The 12,712-nt window shown below is 40.7% G+C and overlaps 1 non-coding gene across 1 annotated transcript; it reads right to left on the bottom strand.

Moving 5' to 3' along the window:
* Positions 1-4,477: 4,477 nt before the first annotated feature.
* On the bottom strand, positions 4,478-4,677 carry LOC142428370 (small nucleolar RNA SNORA74). Its single transcript, XR_012780285.1, has one exon. It is a non-coding gene; the product is annotated as a small nucleolar RNA SNORA74 (small nucleolar RNA).
* Between the last annotated feature and the right edge of the window lie 8,035 nt (positions 4,678-12,712).

The raw sequence follows: 12,712 nt of genomic DNA, 5'->3' as shown, positions 1-12,712 counted from the left end.
TATGTAGCAATTCAAAGATTGACAAAAGGGACTATTTTTGAACTCTAGCCCAGGATTAAAATGTTGAAATGCTTCCACCTGTTTATTGTGAAATAGGTGTCTATTCTTCTCTTCCTGCTGTGCTGATTGTACTTACCTCAGGGGACTCATGTTATACCTATCCTTTTGAGATTGGTTTACCTTGCTTAACATGATTCCTCCCAACTCTTCCCATGAAACATGTTTGATGTGATCATCCGTGCTTCTCTGTGCTGCACAGTACTCTATTGTGTGTATATGCCACAGTTGTGAATTGTGCTGCAATAAACATTGGAGATCATGTTTGCAGTATAGCATCGATGAAACATGCAACTTTCCTCTAGTTCTTAAATGCTTCCCCTGCTCCCCCCGCCCCCACTATCACGATCGCAATTCTACCTTACAAATCTGGCTAGACCAGAGGATGCACACTGGTACAGATGGGAACTGGAAACACAGGGAATCCAGGACAGATGAACACCACAGGACCAGTGGTGAGAGTGGTGATACTGGGAGGGTGGAGGGAGGGTGGGGTGAAAGGGGGAACAGATTACAAGGATCTACATATAACCTCCTCCCTGGGAGATAGACAACAGTTAAATGGGTGAAGGGAGACATCGGGCAGTGTAAGATATGATAAAATAATAATAATTTATAAATTATCAAGGGTTCATGAGGAAGGGAGGAGCGGGGTGGGAGGAGAAAAAAAAAGAAAAATGAGGAACTGATTCCAGGAGCCCAAGCAGAAAGCAAATGTTTTGAGAATGATGAGGGCAACGAATGTAAAAATGTGCTTTATACAATTGGTGTAGGTATGTATGGATTGTGATGAGAGTTATATGAGCCCCCAATAAAATGATTTTTGAAATGTTGAAAAGAAAAATGTTTTTGGACAACAAAGCCCTTTAGGAATTCTCCATTAAACGGAAGGACTCAGTCCTGTAGCACAAGTCAGATTAAGGATGCTTCTTCCAACTCAAGGTTATTGTATCAGATGACCTCCAGGTGCTTGCCATTAAACTGAAAGGGGTGAGTAAAGAGGGGAACAGAACGTAAAGAAATGGGTCAGACTGATCGTTGTGCATTAGTCATGCATTTACGTGGATACGAATACCTGGGATTTACTAGAAAGAGATAGATCCAAAGCCTATTACGTTTTATGGGAATTTAATAGCTGAACAAATCACTATGTGGACTTTAAAAGGCCAAAGTCTGTAAGAAATAACCCTCATCCTCCAAACTTCACTATTTTTAGTGAAAATCAAACTCCCTTCAAGAAGGATGTTACAGTCTCCAAGGCCTGAGATAACAAAATATCACAAATAGCATGTTTATAAAACCAGGAATCTATTGTTTCATAGTTCTGGAACCCAGAAGTCCAAGTCAGGGTATTGATTATGTGAGTCCTTCTGAGGTCATTGATAACGAGACAGCTTCTGGTAGCTCCTTTGAACCATTGGCATTCCTTAACATGCCTGGGTTTGCAGCTGCCCCATATCTTTCCTCACGTGTCCATCTGTCCACTGTCGGTATTGTCTTCTCTTATAAGGACACATGCCATTTAGAATGAGGACTCACAGAGCTACAGTGGGGTCTCACTTTAACCTAACTGGTAATATCTTTAAAGTCCCAAGCAAAGTCATACTCACAGGTCTGGGGTTCAGTTGTCCAACGTTTCTTTTGGGGATAGCATTCAATCCAGAGTGGAGGCTTACTTCTCAAGACTCCTTTCAAAAGGAGATTTCGAGCCATACTCTCAAAGTCTGGTTTCCACAGCATTAGAATCATCATTAGCATCAACCAGGAACTTGTTATAAATATAAAAGATCAGACCCCACTCCAGACTTACAGTAAAAACGTTTATGGTGGAAGCTGAGTAGTCTGTGATTTAAGAAGCCCTTACCCCACCCCACCCCCATACCATGTGATGCTGATGTTTGCTAAAACTTGCGACCCACTGGCACGAGGATAAGTAATAATGAAGACCCTCCCAGGACTTTAAAATGATGGAAATGGAGTTTCTCTAGAGCACAGAATTAATTCTGATCATGGAAATCCATCCACCACAAAACAAAACAACAACCAAGAGATCTTCACAAGAGCAACCTATCAAGATTACAAACGTTCTGTGACCACTAGTTCCTGTTCCTTCCTTTTCCCCCCGAATAAACTTTTATAATGCAAGTCTTTTAAGCTGGTCTGCCTTTCTGCATTGGCATTGGCGTGGCTGTACACTTGGTCTTTTCTTACGTAGTCAGCTTATAAAGCTCTACAAGAAGGCCTGATGGAAGGAGTTACGACTCATGGCTAATGGTGGAAAGCATGCAAGACAGTTAAAAAGATGTTGTGCCCACTCTACCTTAGTATTCTCTCTTCCAAATGCAGCAGACGTGGAGACTCAGGGCAGTGGAGGAAGATGGAGCTGGTGCAAGTTTGGATGTCCGAGTCAGCAAGTAGACAGAAGTACCTCCCTTCTGACCGGGAGCACCGACATCAGTCATTGAAAAATTAGTGATCAATATCTGGAAACACCTAAGCTTGGGAGTTATCTATTTTTTAATCATTTTTGGGGGGAGCTAATGCAGATATCATACCATTCCACAGTTCAATCACATTAAACAGTATTGTTTATTTTTACCACAATCAATTCAAAACATTGAACTTCTTGATATTAGCTCCCCTTTATACCTCTAACCCCCTAAACCCTTATTCTAATTGTTGTCTGTTGTCTCTATAGGTTTGTCAATCCTGTTTGGGTGGCTTTTTTTAATAGTAGTATGTAATATAGCATTTAGGTCAGTGATTCACCCACAGTTAATTTTGTGTAGGGATCTACAGTTCCATACAACTAGTCATTTTCCAAACTCTATAGATTGCTTATCTAGTTCTTTCACATGTATCTATAATGAATATGCTGTCATAAATCAATTTTTAAAATATATGTGAAGATCTATTCCTAGGCTTTTTATGTTGCTGAATTGCTTTATTTATAAAGCTAACACTATACTGTTGTAATCCATAAAGCTTTGTAATAGTTTGACCATCTCTACCTAATTGTTTTCTTTGGCTTTGTTTCTAAGCAATACAGAGCAGACAGTGAAGAATTGTGATGCTCGAGAGAAACAAAAAGTACAATATAACCTTATGCACTGTCGTAGGACTGTGAGGTAATTTATGGAGCAGAGCTGAGCGAGAACACCAGGTCTTATTGACTCCACCATTTTAAACTACTTCTCCTATGTTTTATTTTATTTGTTATAGATTATCCCTTCATTACCTTGAATTTGGGGAGCCCTGGTGGTGTAGTGGTTAGGAGTGTGGCTACAACCAGGAAGGTCAGTAGTTCAAAACCAGTTCACCAGCTGCTCTGCTGGACAAAGATGGAGATCTCTACTGTAAAGGTTTACAGTCTTGGAAACCCACAGGGGCAATTCTACCCTGCCCTATAGGTTCACTATGAGTTGGCATGAACTCGGCAGTGAGTGAGTGATCTTGAAATTTGATCTCCAAATATGTTCTTCTAGAAGTTGTCCTTCATATGTCAATACAGAAATTTAACACGGTCTAACATTATTAAAGGTTGCTGATGGTGTAATGGTTAAGTCCTTGATTGATGCCTAAAAGGGTAGTGATTTTTAGCTCACCACTGGCTCTATGGGAAAAAAGACCTAGCCATCTTCTTCTGTAAAGGTTACAGCCTAGCAAACCCTTTAAGGGCAATTCAGCTTTATCACATAATGTCTATATGAGAGAAAATTGGTACACAACAACAGGTGACACAAATGATTTGCGTAATCCTAAATGTTTCTGTTAGATCTCTCTGGAGATAGCATTATACCTCGGTCCTTGGCTTCGCGCGAGAAAGAATTCACGCCGAAGCCTGGTTCATGATTCAAGTGAGTTTTATGAGAGTTAGAGGAAGTTTCAGGTTTACATGGCACCCATAGGACTCCTCCCGACCATGCAGCCTGGCAGAAGCTGCACAGCATCACGCAGAAAAAGTTGTCTCTCTCCCCCTCTCAACTCTGGGCTCCTGCCTTTTCAAGGATTCCACGGGGAGGCGTGGTGGGCGACCCCTGATCAAACCCATTGGCTGAATTGAATTTACCTGGCCTACGTGGGCCAATCCAGGTTTAGCGCCCACCCATGCCTGCTGGCGGGAAACCTGAGCCGCTGAGCATGTGCAGTACGCCATTCCTTGTTCCCGTGCTTGGCTCTCTGGGCATGCTTTAATGGACATCTTTTAGCCCTATGCTAGTCTGCCTAACATTTCCATGGAACATAAAGTAGCTAAAGCAAATGCAAGAAATGATGAAGTCGCTCCAGAAAACAAAGTACATTTTTTTTTTTCTAATAGGGAAGAGGAAAGAAAAATGACTGGCCATCCCCAAGAGGGGGCTCTTACTTATCACATAATAAAGACAGTGATAATAAGGACATGTTAATAAAGACAGTAAGTAATGTTTGCATCCAGACTAGGACCAACTCCACAGGAGGAGTCACTCCACTCTCAAAGGTGCAACATGCTGCCCAGAGGTTATGCGACCACAACACTAAAACAGTGCGTGGAGCCAGACCTCACTGGGCAGTGCCTGCTCTTCCAAGAGTGCAACACTGTCCCAGGCATTGTGTTAGCCTAGACAGCTGACAACCATTGGGGCAAAGTACAACATTATGATGAAATGTGCCAAGACCTGGAGTTAGGCAGTCATAAAGAAAGAAGACGCTAAGTTTATCTCCAGTGGAAAGAACCGAAGACAATGTTTAAGCCTTGAATTGAAATACTGAAGAATTATTTGAGCCAAATTATTGAATGATATAGAAGGCATCTAAGGAAGATAGAATGAATATAGAAACTACTATACCAAAAAAGAACTGGTGGAAACGACCATTTCAAGAGGTAGACTATGATCAAGAACACATGGTACTTAAGAAAGCTTATCTCCACTGAGGACATTATCAAAAAAACAAGGATCTAGGAATTGATGGAATACCGACTGAAATGGTTCAACAACCTAATGATGCACTGGAAGCACTTGGCTATGCCAAGAAATTTGGAATACAGTTACCTGGTCAACTGAGTGGAAGATATTCAGAGATCTATATTTATGCCTATATTTATATCTTTATCTATATTTATCTATATGCCTTATCTATATTTATATCCAAGGAAAGGAGACCCTACAGATTGCATAAATTATTGAATAGTATGCCAAATTTCATATGCAAGTAAATTTTTACAGAAGATAATTCAAACCTGGGTACAGCAGTACACAGTCAGGGAGCCACCAGAATTCAAGCCGTATTCCAAAGAGTACATGGAACCAGGAATATCCTTGTTGCTATCGAATGGACATTGGCTGATGTCAGAGAATACCAGAAAGATGTTCGCTTATAGTTTACAGTCTATGCTAAGGTCCTAGACTGCATGAACCATAACAAATCATGGAAAACATAGAGAAGAATGGGAATTCCAGAACCCTCCATTATATTCACATGGAATTTGTACACAGAATAAGAGAGAGTCATTTGAACAGAATAAGAGAATATTGCAGGGGTTAAAATCAGGAAGTGTAAGAGTCAGGGTTGTATCCTCTAACCATATTTCTTCAATCTGTACACTGAGGAAGCAATCCAAGAAACTGGACTATGCGAAGCATACAGCATCAGGATTGGAGGGAGGCTTTTTACAAACCTGCCATACACAGATGCCACAACCCTGCTTGTTGAAAACTTGTAAGACTCGAAGCACTTGCTGACGAAGAGCAAATCTTTGCCCTTTCAGTATGGATTACAACGCGATGTAAAGAAAACCCAAATCCTCAAGGCTGGACCAACAGACAACAGTAGGATGAATGGAGATGCTATTATAGTTGTCAAGGATTCCATTTTCCTTGGATCCACCATTGTGCATATAAAAGCAGCAGTAAGTCTCCGCGAAAGACGTCTTTCAAGTGTTGAAGAGTGCTGACAGCCCTTGGAGGATTCGGGTGCCTGGCCCAAGTCATGGTATGTTCAATAGCCCGATGTGCATGTGAAAGTGAGACAGTGAATAAGGAAGACTGCCGAAGAACTGATGCCTTTGAACTAGGGTGCTGGAGAAGAATATTGAAAGGACCGTGGACTTGCAACAAACAAGCAAACATGTCCTTTAAGAAGTACTGTCTGAATAATCAGGAAAAGTAGAGATGGGGAAACGTATTCTCACATACTGTGTGTGTGTGTGTGTGTGTGTGTGTGTGTGTGTGTGTGTGTTATCTATCAGGAGAGACCAGTCCCAAGCAAAGTGCATCCATAAAGACTCGCTCACAGAAAGATGTTTTGAAAATGATGATGGCAACCTATGTACAAGTTTGCTTGATATAATTGATCGATGGATTGTTATTCTATCTGGAAGAGCCCCATAAAATGATTTTAAAGTAAAACCAAAAAGAAAAGTGCATCTTACTTAAGGGCAGGGAAAAAGAGGGAAACTTTCACAAGACGGATTGACACAGTGGCTGCAACAATGAGTCCCACATAACAACAATGGGTCCCACATAACAACATTCCGAGGATGACTCAGGGCCAGGCAGTGATTTGTTCTGTTGCACATAGGGGAGCTTTGAGCCAGAACCTAACAACAAGGATGAGAACCAAAGTTGGGGGTTGGAAGGCAACTGGTGCAAGCTGAGGAACACGCTGCAGCTGATTCTGTTGCAATCAAAACCATGGGAACGCCATGGAAGAGTTGGACTGTGGAGCACAGGGGTCCTGAGTCTTACTCCGTTCCATGACAATGAGAACACGAAGCCTCCTCATGCCAATTATGATCTTCTTCCCAAAATGAATGTTACCATTTCCCAGCTTTTTTAGTTCTCCATTGTCTTCTGTTTTGCTTTTCAAAGATGCTGTTGTTAGCTGCGGGCTCCTAGTGCCTCTAGGACAAGAGAAGAGACTACTTCCCGGTGCCCGGCTACCCTCACAATTGTTCTTTCATTTGCCTTCCTTTCTCTCTGTCCCTCCGCTTTACCGAGCGTGATGTTCTTCTCCAGGGAACGGTCTTCCCTGATACCATGGCCAAAGTATGTGACATGAAGTCTCCTCATCCTTGTCTCTAAGGAGCATTCTGGCTGTATTTCTAGCGAAGCAGATCTGTTTATTTTGTTGGCAATGACATTCTATGCCAAATTCATAGTGTAATATTCTTTGCCAACATCACAATTCAAATGGATTGAATTTTCTTCGGTCCTCCTTATTCCATGTCCAACTGTTGCATATATATGAAGTGATTGAAAATACCATGGCTTAGTCCTCATATTATGTTTCGCTTATGTATTTATATAGTTGCATATAATTTTTAATTATAACTTGCTTGTGTCATATTTTTCATTTTCTCAATCTTCAAGGTGTGTCTTGGCTTTTCCCCCATCTCATTTTAAGTTCTTTAACTCTCTTTGTCATATCCAATCTCCTATTTACCAATTCGTTACAAAATTACATGTGATTTATATTTTGTATAGTTACATAGAATTTTAAATTCTAGTTAGGATGAAAGTCCACAGAGCACATCAGCTTTCCATTCAATGGCTCACACACATTGTAAAATATTGATTGTGATCCCTTCAATTTAACTGCGCTCTTCCTTCTTCCTACAAGAGTTTCCCCATTTTCAATCTACAGTGTTTTTGAAATCTACAAATAAGGCATTGCCATTGTTGTTTTAAGGAGCCCCGCTGGTGCTGTCAGTTAGCTATTAGGCTTGCTAACCCCAAGGTTGGTGGTTCAAGCCCACCAGCAGTTCTTCAAGAGAGAAGTGTTCGTCTGCTTGCACCTGTAAAGATTTACAGTCTTTGAAACCCATAGGGTCAGTCTGAGTTTAAATCAGCTCCACAGTAGTGGATTTGGCTTTTTTGGTGGTTGTTATTTGATATTGTAGTTTTTATATGCTCAGTGCTTATTTAGGTTTAATTACCAAATTACATACATTTTGCATTAACCCTTTCTTCCTGTTCCTAACACTATCCCTTGGACACAATTTTTCTTCCTCCTGAAGCACATTCTTCAGCATTTTCTTGGGATGGTAACCTTAGTTTGTTTTTAAGGCCTCTTTTTCCTTTAATTTCAAAACTAATTTTCTGAGTATAGATCTCAGGTAAGGAAACACTTTCTCTTAGCACAATGAAGACATTATTCTACTGTCTTATGACTACTTTTTTTTACAATTAAAAATTCGCCCTCAGTTTTAGTACTAACACCTTGTGAGCACTTTATCACTTTAGGATTTCTTTGTCTTTGAGGGTCTGCAGTTTCACTGTGATGTCTCATTGTCATTCCATTCAGTCTTGCTTTTTAAATCGTGTTTGGTTTTTTGTTCTTATTTCTAACATGGGGCTTTGGGATTTTTCAATAATTCTGGGAAATATGTCATCGATTTTTCTATAAATATTATATCTCCATCCCCAGTTCTATTTTTCATCCTTGGAAAAACTACTCAAAGGCATAGTGCACTCTCATACTGTACTCCACTACGGTTTAGCTCTTCCACATTTTTCACTGTTCTGTCCCTTTAAACTGTGCCTTGGCCACTGGACATCCCCTCACGGAGGGGTCTTGGGGAGGAGACGAGCGAGTCAGGGTACGATGTAGCAATGATGAAAAATACAACTTTCCTCTAGTTCCCAAGTGCTTCCTCCTCCCCCACTATCATGATCCCAATTCTACCCTGCAAGTCTGGCTAGACCAGGGGATGTACACTGGTACAGATAGGAACTGGAAACACAGGGAATCCAGGGCAGATGATCCCTTCAGGACCAGTGGTGAGAGTGGCGATAATGGGAGGGTGGAGGAAGGGTAGGTTGGAAAGGGGGGACTGATTACAAGGATCTACATGTGATCTCCTCCCTGGGGGATGGACAACAGAAAAGGGGGTGAAGGGAGACTTCAGACAGGGCAAGATATGACAAAATAATAATTTATAAATTATCAAGGATTCATGAGGGAGTGGGGAGGGAGGGGAAAAATGAGGACCTGATGCCAGGGACTTAGGTGGAGAGCAAAAGTTTTGAGAATGATGAGGACAATGAATGTACAAATGTGCTTTACACAATTGATGTATGTATGGATTGTTATAAGAGCTGTATGAGCCCCGATAAAATGATTTAAAAAAACTGTGCCTTGGCCTGTTATTTCTGTTATTACTTTCAGTTCCTTAACTGTGTTATACCTATCCCCTGTTGAAGCAATTCACTGCATTTCTAAATCAACTTATACATGTAAATTTCTAATGTTTGATTTAAAATATTTAGTCATTTTTATAATATAAATCGTATTATTCACCTTGCAAGCATCTCTTGGATACTTTAAACAAAGTAAATACCCTATTTTACAATTGGCATCAATTTCTCATAAATGAAATCTTAAGGGGTCTGACTCTCCTACTCTCTCTGCCTGTTATCAGATTCACTCTTCTTTTTGGTGGTGGTGGCATTTTTCAATGCGAGTTTCTCAGTTTTCTTGGAACTTTATCAGAACCAATTATTTGCAACCTTGGCACAAGTTCTGTTTTTAAAAAGGTTTTACAGCTGCCCGGTGAGCAAAGACTTTTTCTTAACACATCAGAGATATGATTTCAAGTAGCATCTGAAAATCACTTCAGAATAACTTCTCCACGTAAGCTGCAGTTTAAACACACAGGCAGCATGAATTTGGGCAGCACATTTGCATGAGGACTCAATGCTGACTGTGATTTCTCAGGGGCAAATGTATTTCTTGTCTACCTACTGTCAAAATAAAGGCAGGCCTTTTACATGCTGTCCTGTTATGTTCAGTTCCCTTATTTATTTATCATTCACTCTAAGACGGAGGGTAGAGGCCATTTTTCACATGCACATTTTTGCAAGAAGTTCCTATTAGAATGCCCACATTTGATGAGTCTCACACTTTCCCCTATAATCCTATCTCCCATGCTTAGGGAGACCATAGATCATTTCAGACACTTTTGAAAATAAAGATGATTACACCAGGGACACTGGCGTTAACTAGTACTGTCCTGGGTAAATCAGGGTGTGTGATTTCCCTATTCACAGATACGAAAACTTTCACTAAAATACATCATGGATTTTGTAAAGACCCTTGGGAAAAACTGCTGGGTTACCTAACTGCTGACCCGGTTAATTGCCCACTTTAATATTTTTTTCCTTTGTGGGTTATTTCATTTCTTACCAAATAGCGAGCATGTTTCATGATGTTTTGGAAGATATTTTCATTGCTTTCAATTAGAAGGTTGTGCTGTGGATTGTTTGGGGTTGGAGTCAAATGCAAGACACTCAATTAGCACAAAGCTTCCATCTTCAGTAACAGAGGCTAAAAGCCATGCATTTTTGTTCTGCAATAAATGTCTATGTTTTGTTCTCTCTATCACACCTATTGACAGATGCTAGGGCCTCGAGTTAATGTGGCTGTACATTGGAAGAGTTAACAATCTCAATGGGGAGAAGAAAGGGTACATAGACCGTGCAAAGCAAGCTAATTGTATTAATTTACTATCTTATTACAGAACTACACCAGAAATGCCAAAAATGCTTCAAAGGTAAGAAAATCTGATGTTGTTATGAAGTTCCTGGGTGGTGCAAATTGGCTGCTAACCAAAAGGCTGTTAGTTCAAGTTCACGCAGTAGTACATCAGAAGAGACTTAGTTGATCTACTTCTGAAAAGTCAGCTATTGAAAACCCTTACTGAAGGGTTGTGGGGAGGAGATGAGCCAGTCAGGGTGCAGGGTAGCAATGATGATACAGATAACTTTCCTCTAGTTCTAAAATGCTTCCTTCCCCTACCCCACCCCCATATCATGATCCCAATACTACCTTACAAATCTGGCTAGATCAGAGGATGTACATAGGCACAGATAGTAACTGGAAATATAGGGAATCCAGGACAGATGACTCCTCAGGACCAGTGGTGAGAGTGATGATGCCTGGAGGGTGGAGGGAATGTGAGGTAGAGAGGGGAAACTGATTACAAGAATCTACACAGAGCCTCCTCCCTGGGGGATAGACAGCAGAGAAGAAGGTCGGGCAAGACGTCGGACAGTGTAACATATGACAAAATAATAATAATTTATGAATGATGAAGGGTTCATGAGGTAGGGGGAGTGGGGAGGTGGGGAGCAGCAGATATTAAGGGCTCGAGTAGAACGCAAAGTTTTTGAGAATGGTGATGGCAACAAATGTACATATGTTCTTGACCCAATGGATGGATGGATGGATTGTGATAAGAATTGTATGATCCTCCAATCAAATTATAAAAAAAGAGAAAACCCTGTGGTGGACACTTCTACTCTCACCCCCCATGGGGTCACCATGAAGTGGAGCCCACTTAAGGGCCACTGGTTCTGCAATGGTTTAATCAGCTGTGGGGATGATCATTCTGGGTTGGCTCATTAGAGAAAGAATCACCAATGCTGAACTGCAGGACTGCTTCCAACAATGGCTAAAACTGAAATAGGGGCTTAAACATTGACCTGACTTTTCCTTTTCATTCATTAGAATGAATTGTATTTACGCTTACCCTATCTTTAAAACTGTAGATGGAAAAAGTGCATCACAAAATGTTTTGTGAAAAGGAAAGGTTCTTTTTTCATAATGAAGAGAAACTCATAGAGATAGCATCGCAGGTCAAACATATCCATTGTGTGTGTGTGTGTGTGTGTGCTGTGAGAATCAGGTAATTGAAATGCTGACTTTGGTTATAGGACAATGTAGAGTATGCGATGCTCTAGTAAGTCCAAACAGATAAACGGGACACATGCAAACAGAAACCTACGGCATTTCTGCATCGCTCTCACTTACATAACACTTTACTATTATTAGTTGAAAGATGTGTAGGCCGTTCAATGTATGTCTAGTATTCACTCTTTGGGTCGATGCCTTGGGATGCGAGTCCAACGATGACCTATAATGGCAGAGAGACCTGGAGGAACACTTGGTTGACTTTTGATAAGTAAATAGAACATAACTAAAATGCACATTTGAACTATGGAAGTTAATTTGCAAACTTGTGGTGTCTTTGAAAGAAAGGATTTTTAAAAAATATATCACTGTTTATCTCGCTAGGGTGTAGCACAGTGTTTTACACCTCGGGTTCAGAGAATGATGATGCTGGGAGTGGTCTGCATCATAAACATCCAAACAGAGCTAAACATCGCACCCTGTTGGGTAGCCATCATCCTCTCTTCCATAAATTTCTGAGTTCAACAACCACAGATATAGACTAACACTTTCAAAAAGAAAAGTTATCTGCTCAAGTGAAGTATATATTTACTAATCATAGAAAAAGTATATATGTTGATATAATCATAGGGCATGCAACCGTAGAGACAACTCACAATCGGGGAATACAAGATGTCACATACAAAGCTTGTGTTTTAGGTGCACTTAAAATAACAAAACAATGACAACAAAAAACAGCACAAACAGATCCATTCCCTCTGTAGCCTCTGAAATGCAGGCAAAACAACCAAACTCAGACTTCTCTTTAGCTCCACTGGAATTAGAAGATGACTCTGACATCACACTAGCAGCCCCTCCGGATTTCTTGTAGATATTATCCAACTAGAATAAATGGAAAGAAAACGCCAGGTGCCTCCCTCACCACCTTCATCAGATGACCATATCAAGTGGGCAATGGAACAGCCCTGCGAATCCCTCCTGGTTT

This window comes from Tenrec ecaudatus, chromosome 15 (genome assembly GCF_050624435.1).
Source record: "Tenrec ecaudatus isolate mTenEca1 chromosome 15, mTenEca1.hap1, whole genome shotgun sequence".
In the NCBI taxonomy this organism is placed as follows: domain Eukaryota; kingdom Metazoa; phylum Chordata; class Mammalia; order Afrosoricida; family Tenrecidae; genus Tenrec; species Tenrec ecaudatus.
This window is presented reverse-complemented; position numbering and strand designations above follow the sequence as displayed.